This window comes from Miscanthus floridulus, chromosome 14 (assembly GCF_019320115.1).
Source record: "Miscanthus floridulus cultivar M001 chromosome 14, ASM1932011v1, whole genome shotgun sequence".
NCBI lineage: Eukaryota > Viridiplantae > Streptophyta > Magnoliopsida > Poales > Poaceae > Miscanthus > Miscanthus floridulus.
The window spans coordinates 89,756,698-89,772,806 of NC_089593.1; positions in this window are offsets into that span (position 1 = coordinate 89,756,698).

Consider the following 16,109-nt stretch of genomic DNA (forward strand, 5'->3'; position numbering starts at 1 on the left):
ATGCCAAATTTCACACGCAATCCATGCAGGCAAAAGGTGGAAACAAAACTCATCTGAGCTGAGGTTAAAAAAAGAAAAAACAAACTAAATGATGTTTCACCGACTACACCTAGTTGAGCTACACAAGAACAACAACTACAGTTCAGTTTTCAAAAAAAAAACAACAACTACAGTCAGGTTATTACGAACACTCATTGCTACTCCGATCTAATAAGTATAATATAAGCTATATATGCAATTGAATTAATCAAACGTGCGGTAGCCGGTAGGAAAGGAAATAGAAATCCGTCGTTGATGGTACACTTTGACAAATCGAGGCCCAGCACAAAACGTAGGCTAGGCCTGGTTGTATGGATTACGCAGGACTAGCTTAGTGGGCTCTAAGGCCCGAAACAGTAGCAAGCCGATCCTATGAGATCAGCAGTGAGCAAGCAATGAAAATGATCTTTTCTCCGGCTTGTTGCTGTCAGAAAAAAATTCCATATGAGGTGACCTGTAGTCATTTAACTTATATCATAAGCTAAACTAAAAGGACAAAAATACACCTCTGGCCAGCAGGCTAATTTGGCTTGTCTATGAGATCATCGCGCTTTTCTTTTTTTTCTTCTTCTTTTTTTTTTATATGTCCATATAAACACACATGCACGCACATCACGTCTATTAAAACTTGTTGATGAGCTTTCTTTTAGCTCGCTTGTTAACGTGTGACGTTGTATATACATATGTCGGACAGACTCAATCAAAACACGTAGGCTCTCTGCTTTTTTGTGCTACGCTCAAGTGATTTTTTGCACACTCACACATGGGGATCTTTGCCTGCTTGTGCACGCCACGCCATTGACGTCCATGTGCCGTCCAAATCTTGATCATATCCTTGTAGTGATGTATGTACACGTACTCAATATAGTGACACGAGAGAGAGCCACATGTATATGGAACAAGGAAAAAAAATGTATACTGCACTCACTGACACCTGGGCCCTTTCAACAATCCCTGCGGAGGATTGTTCATCTGTAGGGTACATCCTCCTAATTTTAGATTCTAATTGATATATAGCACACTTTATATGGATCCATATTTATTAATTTTATATAGTAATGCTAGTACGTACGTACCTACTCTCTCTGTCCCAAAATATCTGTCGCTTTCGCTTCCCGAGAAATAATTTTGATAAAATATATATTACAAAATATTAATATTTATGATACATAATTAGTATCATTGGAAAGATCTTTGAATCTAGTTTTTTAATAAATTTATTTATAGATACAAATATTGTATGTATTTTATACAAATCGAGTTAAATTTATAGCACGGAAACCGAAAACGACAATTAATATAGAACAGAGGGAGTATTACATACTCCAATAGACTCTAATATAGGCTAGTGCTGCATCACGGCTGTCGGTAGGTAATAACGTTATAGAATAAGTGTCGTACTTTTTGTTTGGATTTGTTTGACTTATAAGTTATATTTTTCAGTTAAAGAATAGTATTTTTTTCTTATACTAAATCAATTAATGGTACTTTTAGTCATGATTTATCAGTCAAACAAGCTCAGACTTATCAGCCAAATAAGGTCAAACGAACAGAACGATGTTGGTTGCTTGGTTGTCACTCCTGCTGGATGCTTCGTTATACTTAGCCTGTTCAGTTGGCTGATTCGTATCGTTGCTAGTTTGTGAAGAAGTACTGCTAGCTGGTTTGTGTGAGAAAAAAATCCTGTTCCGACTGAAAATTTACGATCGTTTACGACCAGCCACAGCCAAACGAATAGACTAACCAATTTACAATCATTTACGATAAGCCACAGCCAAACGAACAGACTCACTACTTCTTTTCTTTGTTTTTTATTATTTCCTAGGGAGAAGCAGTAAGGAGAGCCTACAGCTACACCACACACCTGGCCTTTGGCTAGCTGCCTGTCATGAACCCTTGATCAGTGCAATATAGGCCTGGTTTAGATTGCAAGTTTTTTCACTTTCTCTCTGTCACATCAAATCTTTAGACACATGTATAGAGTATTAAATGTAGATAAAAAAATAATTAATTACACAGTTTGATTGTAAATTACGAGACGAATCTTTTGAGCCTAGTTAGATCATGATTAGACAATAATTGTCAAATACAAACGAAAGTGCTACAATATCAAATACTGATTTTTAACCCCAACCTAAACAAGGTCATAGTACTCTAGTATAAATAAAGCAGCAGCACGTACAAACTAGTAGTACTAGGTAGTGCATGATACTGGCACTCAAACAGTTGTGGCAGTAGTGTTTAGTACTAGTAGTAATATGATACAGCTATTCTTGCTGGCACTAGTAATTGGTAGTGCCATTTGTGTCAGTTGGCACTTGGCAGTTTAGCTGCAAAAAATTAGCTAATCTAAGAGCATCTCCAACGATAAAACAAAACCTCACCCGTGTATGTGTGGGGAAAAGCAATGTGTGGGGAAAACGCGCGCGTAATTAACACGCAGACGTATAGTGCGTAGGTACGTACATTCGGTTCTTCAACTTGATACAAGCTTCGGCACAACGTTTATTATATTGTACTCACTCCGATCCCTCCCAAAAGGATATGGCTCTGTTTATGGTTTCTGCGGCTGATAACTTAGCTGATTATGTTTTGTTGTGAGTGAAAAACGTTGTACTGTGATTAATAAGTCGGGCTGATAAGTTCAAGCGAATAGGGCCATAATTTTCATGATATACATGTTTGGGTTACAAATATTAATACTCTTTTCAGTGAACTTACGAGCTGTTACCAACAGTAACGCAAACGCAAACGCAAACGATTTATGGCTGCAGACCTTGCCGGCGGGAAATGCAAATGAACAAGGACAGAGATAGATGGGATACATATAGAGTATTGGGGGTGTTTGGTTCTTTCGTCGTTTCTAAAATTTATGTCACATTGAATGTTTAAATACTAATAAGGAGCATTAAATATAGATTAATTACAAAAATCAATTACATAGATGGAGGCTAATTTCCGAGATAAATTTTTTAAGCCTAATTAATCTGTCATTAGCACATGTTTACTGTAGCACCACATTGTCAAATCATGGGCTAATTAGGCTTAAAAGATTCGTCTCGCAAATTAGTCACCAGTTATGCAATTAGTTTCGTAATTAGTCTATATTTAATACTCCATGCATATCAAACATTCGATGTGACAGGAATTTTAGGAGATCCTATAGTAACCGAACACCCCCTATGATTGGTTGCTCGCATTAGTAGGGGTTATATATAACCTAGATAAGGCAACACGGATTGTTGTTCCGTTGGTTGCGTGCAATAGATATCCATTTTATCACTACAAGAACAACCCACTTCTAATCCTCCCTCCGTCCCTGAAAAAAAAATTCGTTCCGAAGCTTTTGAGACTTTTCACAAATGAGTTCGTTTTCAGCTGTCCACGGTGAAATGGGACGAGTTTGCCCCTGCTGCCAGCTGCTAGCCTCTTCGTATACTACTAGTACTCGTATGTACATACACCCGCCTGGCTTTCTAGGGCATGTCCAACGGGGGGAAATCGCTAGCTAGAAACATATTTTATTCATCGTTGAAGAGAGAGTATAAAATAGGAAAGCGCTAGCGAGGTGTCAAGCGCTTAGCTCGCACATATGTGTTACTGCTCTTCCCTCTTTTTTGCTATCCTCTCATGATACTTCAGATTTCTTTCATATTTTATTTGATCTGAGCCGTCGATCTGTAAAGGGCATTGAGGACGCCCTTAGTTTTCAAATCCCATCGCCTGCTATCCTCCATGAAGGACAACATGCCTTCCTCACGGAGCCGGAGGACCATGGAGAGCTCGCGGATAGCCGCTCGTGCGTGAGTCCATGGCGCCGGAGCCGCTCGTGCCTGACTCCATGGCGCCGGAGCTGCTCACGTCTGACTCCAAGATGGAGCTCGTGCTTGAAGGGATGGCGCCGAAGGTCGCGTCAGAGAAGACGGTGCAGGGCGTCGACCTGGACTCCATGACGCCGCAAGGCGTCGACCTCGTCTCCAGCAAATAGCCAACAACGCAACAAAAAACACGCGAGGCAGGAGTCGAACCCACGCCCACTCGCCTGGGTAGCCGGTAGGACTGACACAGATAATGGATGCCTAACACGCTATTTAATAAAGGTAAACAGAGAAAATAGACTCTAATTAATGACTCCTCGATGTTCTAAGCTATGCTTAAAGCGAACTTGTTTCCGGGATGAATGGAGTACGTGTCGGTACGGGACCCACAGGATACCCCGTAAGGAAGGAAGAAGATATAGTCCAATTAGGATTCTACTCCTGTAATCTTAGTAGTAGTATTACTCTGTAATTCTACTAGGAACTCTCATTGTAAACCGACTAGAACTCTGACCCCCTGACTATATAAAGGAGGGCAGGGCTCCTTAGATCGAGAGTTCAACAGAGCAATTGTACACAACACAACACTTTACAATCAATCCAACGCGAAAGCAAACGCTGACTGGACGTAGGGCTATTACTCGATCAAAGATCGAGGGTCCGAACCAGGATAAATCGACTGTCTCTTGCGTTAACCGTCGAGTTCTGCATACGCCGAAGCCCGAACATACTGCCCCGGGTACCCCCGTGGCAGGCTATCGGTGGTCAAACATCGACAGCTGGCGCGCCAGGTAGGGGACTTTCGGCGACTTTGCATCCGAGAGCTTGATGGACCTCGACAACATGAGCTTCTCGAAGGGATCGACCTTCGTCTTCGGTTCATGGATCTGCAAGGCAGGCGACGATGGCAAGCTCCAAGGCCGTCTCCTTGAAGATTCGGATCATCATGAAGAATTTCTTGTTTCGACGACTACGACAGATCAGCTCGCCAGAAGATTTGCGCAGCTCATAATATCCGATTCAAATCAGATTTCGCGGCTGTACACATTCGACTCGAATTCAAGTTTCGTATCCAAGGTGAAGTCTTATCCGAGTTCTTTCGAGAAACCGAGTTCTTTTCCGGCAGGGTTCCAGAGCATAGCCTCAACCTATCAAGAAAACAACTCGGATTACACTCGGAGTTCTTTCAAGAAGTCGAGTCCTTTTCCATTTGGACTACGCAACGTGGCAAAATCCTATCAGGCACAGTTTGAAAGATCCTTCAATCCAATGCTTGGGATACCACTGACAGGAGCTCAGGAAGGTCTCGTTTTAACCATAACATCTCAAGACTGCATCATTCACTGGCCAGATACCATTCCTGAGGATGACGACGCCCAACTAGTCGATGACACGACAACAGCAATTCCACCCTACCAAGAAGGAGATTCCATCTATGACTTTGAAACCTCAACTGAAGTCATCAACAGCTCTACCAGTAAAGAAATCAACAGTGATGACGGAACAACTCACGCTAAAGAAGTACTCATGATTCGTCGTCCTCGATCACCATTGATCCCCCTAGAAGCACCCGACGTAAGGTCTTCAGATGAATCCGAGTCCAATATATCACCATTTATCTAGGGATATGATGGTGAGACTGAGAGCTAGAGGCAAGCAAGAGAAAGAAAGAACAAATTGAAACAGGGACGACAACGTCGTGCGAAGCAGCGGAAAGACACCTGGAACAAATATGAATCAGACCTAGCCGAATACAATGGAAGAAAATCAGAACGAGAAATCGAAGAAGGACGAGCAGTGAGTACTCCTTACGATAAGATCCGGGAAGCACTAGAAGAACTCAGGGCAACCTCACACCCCAATGAGAAACAAGAATAGCTTCGAGACTTCCTCCGATCAACAATCTTTAAAACGAACGATGGAAAGGCAACATCTCATGAACAGGAAGACCAAAATCAAAGGAAGTCTGCTTTCGAAAGACTAGGACCAAGTGGAAGTCACAACGGAGGAAGCCGAAGAAATTACAGTCAAAATAACCGAGTCAAGCAATGAAGAAAGGACAAGAGCAGAGCACCTACTCGGACGGCCACACAAAACTACTCTTACCAAGACGACAGCTGGCAAGAAGGGGACGCGGAATCAGAATACACAGAAGCCAGAACACACGATAGATTTCCCTGTTTTGCAAACATACTTGCATTGATTCGACTACCTCACAAATTCAAGCCGTCCAACCACTCCAAATACGAAGGCAAGACCGAACCAAAGCAATGGCTCAGGATTTACTCACAATAGATTGAACTAGCCAGAGGAGACGATGACATCAAAACCTTGTTCTTCCCCATGGCCCTAGAAACCATACCGCTTCAATGGTTTGACAAATTAAATCCCGGATCAATCAGAAACTGGGAAGACTTATAAAGAGCTTTTTGTGAAAATTTTGCGGGAATTATTACGCATCCAATCACCCACGTAGAATTAAAAGGACTCGAGCAGAAAGGAGGTGAAAGTCTCAGAAATTACTATCGACGATTTGGCGAGCTACGAGCTCAAGTACATGACATCACACAACGAGAAGTAATCAAAATTTTCTCTCACGGAATCGTAACTAGGTGGCAATTCCAAGACTTCTGCAAAGAAAACCCAAGAAATAATGAAGAATTCAGAAGAACCGTAGAAAAGATGATTACTGCGGAAGAAAAAACAAAAGAAAGATTCCCAGAAAGGAACAACAGAGACAACCCGGACAGGCAAAATCCTCGAAATAACAGGCATCAGGAGAGAAAGCGAGGTCCAGACAACACGGTAGCAATGGCTAACAAATCAAAGAAATTTACCAAGCCCAGAAGATATGACGACATCGAGAACATGCGTTGCCCTTTGCACCCTAACGGGAGGCACACCATCGGAAATTGCTACACCTTCAACGAAAGGTACACTAGAAAAGATAACAAGAGAAACAATAAAGAAGATAATCAGAAAAAAGAAGAAGACAACCACGGTGACAAGGGGTTCCAAAATCCAGAGGGACAGTAGCAGTAATCTTTGCCGAGATTCCAGACTCAAGAAGCAAACATTAGGAAAAGCTAGCGCTATGACAAATTATGGCAGCAGAACCCGCTACTTCAAGATATCTCAACTGGTCAGAATACCCAATCCAATTCTCAAGAGAAGACCAGTGGACCGGCGTAGGAAACGCAGGCCATTACCCATTGGTTCTAGATCCAACCATTGCCGGCATGACTGTCATGAAAGTACTAATTGACGGAGGAGCAGGACTCAACATCATCTTTTCAGAAACTCTAAGTAAGATGGGACTATAACTCGTCGGGATGATCACACCAACAAGCACACCTTTTTATGACCTAGTACCCAGCAAGGCAGCGATGCCACTTGGACAAATCACTCTACCGATTACATTTAGGACTCCCTCGAACTACCGCACAGAGTTCATCAAATTTGAAGTCGTAGATTTTGATTCCTCATATCATGCAATTCTTGGGCGACCGGCGCTAGCAAAATTCATGGCAATACCGCATTATCCGTACCTATTGCTCAAGATGCCAGGGCCTAATGGAGTCCTTTCTCTTCGGAGCGACTTAAAGCGCGCATTTGACTGTGATGTACAGGCGATCCAAATTACAGCAAAGGCATAGGCAAACGATGGAAGAAAAGAAATAGTCATTATCGCAGCAGAAACAAGCCAGGAAGAACTAGAGATATCGGCTAAGAGACCAAGCATCCTAGCTCCACCAAAAGAAGCCAACGTGAAGCAAATCGACCTAGGCACCGGTGATCCCACAAAAACAGCAACCATCAGTGCCCACCTATCGGCAAAATAGGAACTCGCGCTCACCAACTTTCTTTGGGACAACAAGGACATTTTCGCTTGGAAGGCGGCCGACATGCCAGGGGTCCCAAGAGAGTTGGCTGAGCACGGAATCGATATCAATGAATGCTCCAAGCCTATAAAGCAACGACTACGACGATTCTCTCCCGACAAGAAGGCAGCAATTAAAAAGGAAATTACAAAACTAATGGCAGCTAGATTCATCAGGGAAATTCTCCATCTAGATTAGCTAGCAAATCCAGTTCTGGTACAGAAAAAGAACATAGACGAGTGGCGCATGTGTGTTGACTACACAGATCTCAACAAACACTGCCCAAAAGATCCGTTCGGGCTACCACGCATTGATCAGATAGTTGATTCAACAGCAGAATCTACCCTATTATCTTTTCTTGATTGCTATTCCAGGTATCACCAGATTGCATTAAAAGAACAAGACCAAAGCAAGACATCTTTCATCACTTCGTTCGGCGCCTACTGCTACAAGACAATGTCGTTTGGACTCAAGAATGCTGGAGCCACTTACCAAAGAGCCATCCAAACATGCCTCGGTGATCAGATCGGCGAGAACATAGAAGCATACGTGGACGACGTGGTCGTAAAAACAAAGAACCCGGATACACTGATTGATGACTTAAAACAAACCTTCGAGAACCTAAAGAGGTGGAGGTGGAAATTAAACCGAAACAAATGTGTATTCGGAGTTCCCTTAGGACAACTACTCGGTTTCTTAGACAGTCATCGCAGAATCGAAGCAAGCTTTAAGCAAATTCGAGCAATAACCGAGATGGGCCCCCCTCAAAACATCAAAGAAGTACAAAAACTAACAGGCTGCATGGCGGCACTTAACCGTTTTATATCAAGACTCGACGAAAAAGGGTTGCCTTTCTTTAAACTACTAAAGAAGACAGACAAGTTCGAGTGGACAGAAGAGGCCAATGAAGCTTTCAAGAAACTTAAGGCATACCTCACCTCCTCACCAGTCCTCACGCCTCCAAAGAAAGACGAAGACATGATGCTATACATTGCAGCAACTACTACTGTAGTCAGCATGGCAATAATAGTGGAAAGAGAAGAAGAAGGGCACGTATATAAAGTACAACACCCAGTATACTATATCAGCGAAGTACTATCAGAATCAAAAATCCGATATCCGCATGTGCAAAAACTACTCTACGCCCAACTGATTACGTCACGCAAGCTTCGTCACTACTTTGAGAGCCACAAGATTACCGTGGTGACAGATTTCCCACTAGGAGACATCTTACGCAACAAAGACACAACAGGACGCATGTCCAAGTGGGCGGTTGAGCTCGGTGCTCTCCACATCGGTTTCACCCCGTGGAAAGCAATTAAATCTCAAGCCCTTGCTGATTTTGTTGCCGAATGGATAGAAATCCAACAACCCATATCAAGCGCTATCCTTGATCATTGGAAGATGTACTTTGATGGATCACTTAAGCTAGGAGGAACGGGCGCAGGCGTCCTCCTAATTTCACCAGACGGAAGACAACTAAAGTATGTCCTTCAGATATTATGGCAAGCCACCAACAGCGAAGTAGAGTATGAAGCTCTCGTAGACGGGCTAAGAGTGGCTATTACGCTCGGAATCAAGCGACTACTCGTATACGGCGATTCGGCAGTAGTCATCAACCAAGTCAACAAAGATTAGGATTGCACCAAAGAGAACATGGGTGCCTACTGTGCTGAAATCCGAAAACTCGAAAAACACTTCCAAGGACTAGAAATTCTACATGTCCTGAGGGACTCCAACATTGCAGCAGATGTTCTTGCCAAGCTTGGATCCGACAGGGCAGAAGTCCCACTCGGCGTATTCATAGAGGAGTTATCAGCTTCTTCTATCAAACAACCCGGTGAGACAACCACAGAACTCACAGCCAAAGGCAACTAGATTCTGGTGATCAACACATCATGGACATAGGTTTTTATTGATTACATCAAAGAGAATAAGTTGCCAGCAGAAAAACAGCAAGCCACACAAGTCATCCGCAGAAGCAAGAATTACGTCCTAGTAGGAGACAAGCTATACAGAAGAGTCACATCATCAGGAGTACTCCTAAAATGCGTCTCATTTGAAGAAGGCAAACAAATCCTAGACGAAATACACTCAGGCTGCTGTGGAAATCACGCGGCTTCAAGAACACTAGTCGGCAAAGCATTCTGCATGGGTTTTTACTAGCCAACCGCTTTGAAAAACGCAGAAGAACTCATCAGAAGATGCAAAAGTTGTCAGATGTTCGCAAGACAAGCTCATGTGCCAGCCCACAACCTCATCTGCATTCCACTTGCTTGGCCTTTCTCCTACTAGGGGCTAGATCAAGTGGGACCTCTCAAGAAAGCAAAGGGCAGTTTTGAGTACATCTTTGTAGCAATTGATAAGTTCATCAAGTGGATCGAATACAAATCACTCGCAAAATACAGCGCAGCCAAAGTAGTCGAGTTCATCCAAGATATTACGCACCGTTTCAGCATGCCAAATCAAATCATCATAGATTTGGGTTCTCCCTTCACAGCTACAGAATTCAAAAGTTGGGCACAAGATTGTGGCTTCAGTATAGATTACGCATCAGTCGCACATCCAGAAGCCAACGGACAGGTAGAAAGGGCCAATGGACTCATACTAGCCAGATTAAAACCAAGATTGTATGAAGAACTAGTAGACTATGGGTCAAAATGGATCGAAGAATTACCCAAAGTTGTATGGGGGCTAAGGACTCAAATAAGTAGAGCCACCGGATACTCACCTTTCTTCCTGGTATACGGATCAGAAGTCGTACTACCCACAGACCTGATCTGGACGTCACCAAGGATAGAACAATACGACAAAGGAGAAGCAGAACACACCCAAAGATTAGAACTCGACATCACAGAAGAAGTCAGAGTAAATGCTACCCTGCAATCAGCAAAATACCTACAAGGACTAAGGCGCCACTACAACAAGAATACTCGGTCTCGATCATTATAAGTCGGAGACTTAGCACTAAGAAGAATACAAAAAACCGACGGGCGCCACAAACTACTCAGTCCATGGGAAGGTCCTTTTATCGTCGCAAAAGTCATCGGACGAGGCACATACAAACTCATAACTGAAGACGGGAAATAAGTCAACAATACATGGCACATCAGTCAACTACGAAGATTCTACGCATAAAAACAACTCAAGGGAGAATATGTATACAAGACACAAGAGATCAACGTTCATGATCAATAAAGATACCGCAGTGTACCATTGTAACACATCAATATTCATGATCAATAAAGATGATTATTTCTCGACAAACATATATCCCATGGCTCTATCCGAGTTGTCTCTTAAAATGCAAAATGGCTGAAAAGACACATGAGCATCCTGGCCGAGAGCAAAATAGCTGAAAAATACTTGAGCCCACCGATGAGGGTAGCTAACAAGCTAACACCCAAAATAAAATGCAAAATGACTGAAAAGACGCCTGAGCATCCCGACCGAGAGCAAAATAGTTGAAAAGACACTTGAGCCCGCCGATGAGGGTAGCTAATAAGCTAACACCCGAGATAAAATGCAAAATGGCTGAAAAGACGCCTGAGCATCCTGGTCGAGAGCAAAATAGTTAAAAAGACACTTGAGCCCACCGATGAGGGTAGCTGACAAGCTAACACCTGAAATAAAATACAAAATGGCTGAAAAGACGCCTGAGCATCCCGGCCGAGAGCAAAATAGTTGAAAAGACACTTGAGCCCGCCGATGAGGGTAGCTAACAAGCTAACACCCGAGATAAAATGCAAAATGGCTGAAAAGACGCCTGAGCATCCCGGCCGAGAGCAAAATAGTTGAAAAGACACTTGAGCCCGCAGATGAGGGTAGCTGACAAGCTAACACCCGAAATAAAATGCAAAATGGCTGAAAATACGCCTGAGCATCCCGACCGAGAGCAAAATAGTTGAAAAGACACTTGAGCCCGCCGATGAGGGTAGCTAACAAGCTAGAACCCAAAATAAAATCAAAACGACCGAAACTAAGCCTGGGCATAGACTAGAGCAATATCATGAGCAAGACCCTCCAGCTACTTGTACCAAATAGCAAGAGGCTCGGGGGCTACACTGAAGATACCAAAGAACGCAAGATCTACATATAACGAGTTGTTTACAACTCGACGGATCAAGAAAGGTCATCAACACAAAGATCTACATACAATGAGTCGTTAAATGGCACAGAAGAAGGACAGAAAAGTACTCGACAAATTAAGTAAGTTTGTCAAGATAACACGAAAAGCTGTTTACATGACGAAGACGAAAGCAAGACTACTCGGCAAGTCAAATGACTCTAACCACTTGGACAACTCATCCAAAGATTAAACAAGGTATCCAGGCAAAGAAGATATCAACAAAAAACCTTCATTCAAAAAAGAAGTATAATGTCATATTACAAGGCGCGAGCATAAAGGTCAACTACATCAAGCGTCATCATCAGAAGAAGAGATAACAATGTTAATATTATCTATAACTCTACTGGCTAAGCCTTCGACCTCAGGCTCCATCCTCTCAATGGCATCAATGTATTCTTGACTATCGGCTTCCTCTGCTATCTTAGACAAAGGCACCTCTGGAGCAAGAACTCAGACCTGGGCTAGGACATTCTTGGTACACAGTTGGGCGCACCTCTTCACGAACTCTTGGAAACGAGTTGGAATCCGAGGAATCAACTGAGCCCAAGATTGCCCATCATCCGCTGGAGATCGGAGAACATCGGCTACTGAGCGAAAGGATTTCGCTTTCCAGTTTTCAGTAGCCGTCACCAACTTGCCAGATAAGTCTTCGATAGTTTTTTGGGCCTACACAAGATCTCTATTAGCTCTGCGCCTAATCAACTTAGCAAGCGCGAGTTCTTCCTCAGCATGAATAGTTACCTCTTCAGCCCTGTTCTAACTACTGCGAACGAGCGTCTTCATCTCCTTAATTCCCTCGGAGAGTTTTTGCTTTTCAACCCAGAGAGCTAGACAAGGCACCAAGCAATAAGTCAGCAGGGAGGAAAGCTCGAATACAAAAGGAAATAAAAAGAACCTGCAATACCTCTACACTCGTTCTTTGTAGCATCTTTCTGTTTCTCCACCTCTACCACCCGGGCGCGAAGGGTTTTCTCCTCTTTTTGGTGCGTTTTACGCTCGGTCTCCAACTTGGCCCGGAGGAGGTCAAGATCAGTCTTCAGAGAGCTCACCTCGGAGGACAACTTCTTCTCAGTTTTAGACGAGAAAAAGAAGCCGGTATGATCACGAGAAAAAGTCTGAGCAAATGAAGACAGAGAAAAACAAGGCGTAAGGACGAAGGAAAGACAAACAGCCTAAGAAAGAATCTCAGAAAGACTTACATGGAGCTTCTCCCCGAAAGTAGTCGTAGAGGACGCCAAGTTCCCCCAGGCTGCGGTCAACTCGGACAACCGGTGAGTAGCGTCAAATTGCCGCACCACATCATCCTCCAAGGGCGGACCACCAGAAACAAAAAGAGGAGAGGGAGAAGTCGGCTGATGCAAAAGAGGCATGGCCAAGGCAATCTCTTGAGAAGTCCTGGCTACCTCCCTAGACGAATCCGCCGCCAGAGCCACGATCACTTTCGGGGCAGCCAAGTCAACGATAGCGTCATCGCCAAAAAGCCTTGTCTCCTCCACGACCACTTCACCAACCGTGTGCTCTGAGTCCTGGGGCTCAGTACTCGGTAGCACATCAGAGGGCTAGCAAGAAGTCGACGGAGGGTCAAGAGGAGACGAAGGCCTGAAAGTTGATAAAGAAACTCGCCAATAAGAACAAGAGAAAAGAAGAACAGAAGCAAAGAAGACGAAACCAGAATTCACTCACTCAGCTATCTTTTTCTTCGTAAAACAAAGAGAAGACCGCGCGCGGGGGGACAACGGCAGCAAAAACATCACCACCACTTGACGACAAGAGCGGTATAACCGATACCGGAGCCCCAGAAGAAGCCGGGGCCGGAGCCACAGAAGAACTTGGCGCCGGAGGTGCGGAAAAGCTCGACACCAAGGAACTCAACACCAGAGCTCTAGAAGAAGCCGGTGCGGGAGCCTCAGAAGAACTTGTACCCGACGTCCGGTTACTTCAAAAAAGATCAAGACTAAAAGTCAAGACAAAGAGGACAAATTCAATAAAAGGGGAATATGAAAATAACTCACCGCCGCATGATAAGGGGTACTTCATCATCCTCTTCCCCCTCGGTCTCGACCAAGGCCACCAAGGCACCCGCTGAAAAAATAATAAAAGCACTCGGTTCAAGACAATAACAGGAAAACAAAGGGACAAAGAGTATAAATATGCTCACCTAAGAGCATGCTAGCTACAACTGGAGTACATGGAGGAGTACTTGGCTTGCGAGACTTCTTGGAAGCAGGCAGGCTAGATGAAGATCCATCCGTTCGCCCCCTCTTCGAGACACTACGAGGACCGCAGGGGACTAGACGAGGAATATATTCTTCATATACATCAACAAATCTGGAAGAAACTCCAGGAAACGCTGTGGAGATTGGGGACTTACTGGTTGCAGAAGCTACGGCGAGTTCATTCCCAGTTTTCGCCACGACAGGGGAAACAGCAAGAGAAGGGATCGGGTCAACAAAGTTGCGCCCAAATTCCTACGAAAAAGAATAAGACAACAAGACAAGGAAAAGTTAAACAAAGAAAGATACAGCAAAAATACATAAAGTACCCGAACGAGGAGAAAACAACTTACAGCTGGAGGTGGGTTGTTGGCGGAGAACTCGAAGACAGTAGGCGGGACAATGCTTGCTCCCTTCAGCATCTTCTGGAGACGCTCGAGTACCTCCTCATCGGTCAGCTCAAGAGCTAGGACCATGCGAGAAGGATCCTCAGCCCCCGAGTACTCAAAGCCAAGGTGCTCTCGCTCCTTCAAAGGCTGAACTCGGCGACAAAGAAAACTCGAAACAATATCGAAACCGGTTAAACCCTGCTGTTTCAGCATACTAATCCTATTAAGGAGTGGCTGGATTGCCTGGACCTCAGCGGGCGACACAGGGTTCTTATCCCATCGGTCATTAACCATGGGACCAGATCCAGAGTGGACAGCAAGGGAAGGGATCAGATTGGCGGCATAAAACTAGTCGGCACGCCAATCCCTTATAAAATCAACCAGGTCATAGTCAAAGAACTTGCTCTTAAGACCTTGGTGAAATTGAATCCCACAACCACCAAGAATGCTGGTTTCTTCGCGGCGGGGTTGGGGTTTCAGACAAAAGAAGTAACGAAACAGAGAAAGAGAAGGGGAAATTCCGAGAAAAGCTTCACAAAGATGAACAAAGACAGAAAGGTAAAGGACTACATTAGGAGCAAGATGGTTCAAGCAAATCCCAAAATAGCTGAGAAACTGATGAAGAAAAGCAGAGGCAGGAAGGCAGAGTCCAGCACGAATGAAAGAGACAAAAAGGACAATCTCACCAGGACCTGGGACAGGGACCTGATGCTCGCCTGGAACTCTCCATTCAGCAATGGCCTTGCTCTAGATCAAACCATCGCTGACAAGCTCACGAAGCTGCTCCTCGGTGGTCGTCGGAGTCAGCCAAGACTTCTGGGCGGCCCTCATGGCAACAAACTCCTGATTTTTAATCACGGGGAGTGAAGATTCCTCGTCCACGAAGGAAGATTGGGGCTTACTTGCGGTTTTCTTCTTACCCATATACTAACGAAGGAAAAAAGCGACTAAGGAAAGAGAAAGACTTGACAGCGGCGCTAAAGACGACGGCAGCAATGGCGACGGCGGATGACTGAGAGCTAGGGTTTGAAGGCAGTAAGGAAAAAGAAAGACGAAGGGTCTTTAAATAGATTTTACAGCGATAAAAACGGCCCACTAGGCCTGTTAAAGCACCGTGTGAGAACGCAACGGTCCATTTACCGACACAGCTAAAATGACGGAGGGCACAAATCCACACAAACGGTACAATTCAACGGGTAGATCTCAGACTTATCCATCCAGCGATACTACAGAGTTATCAGATAACTGCAAGAACAACCCATCAACAAAGAAGAAAAGAAAGGCAACTTCACAAGGAACATAAGAACTTGGTTCTTACGAAAAGAACTCAGGAATATCATGAGCAACCGAAACTACAGCAGGAAAGTAAATAACAACTCAGAAGACAAAGATTCTTTCCATTACAAGCGACTTCAAAAATAGAAGATTACAAGTCTTACAAGACCCAACGTACTCAGTACCACGAAAAGCAAAGTAGCAAAGAAGAACATGGACACGGCTAAGCTCTGGAACGACTACATGTCCCAAATTGCTACTCGAAAGGACAAACCGCCATCGGATACACTATTTTCTTCAAAGGACTGACGCAGTGCATCCAAGGCGGAAATCAGCAGCACGGCAGGACAACATGGAGCAGAGAA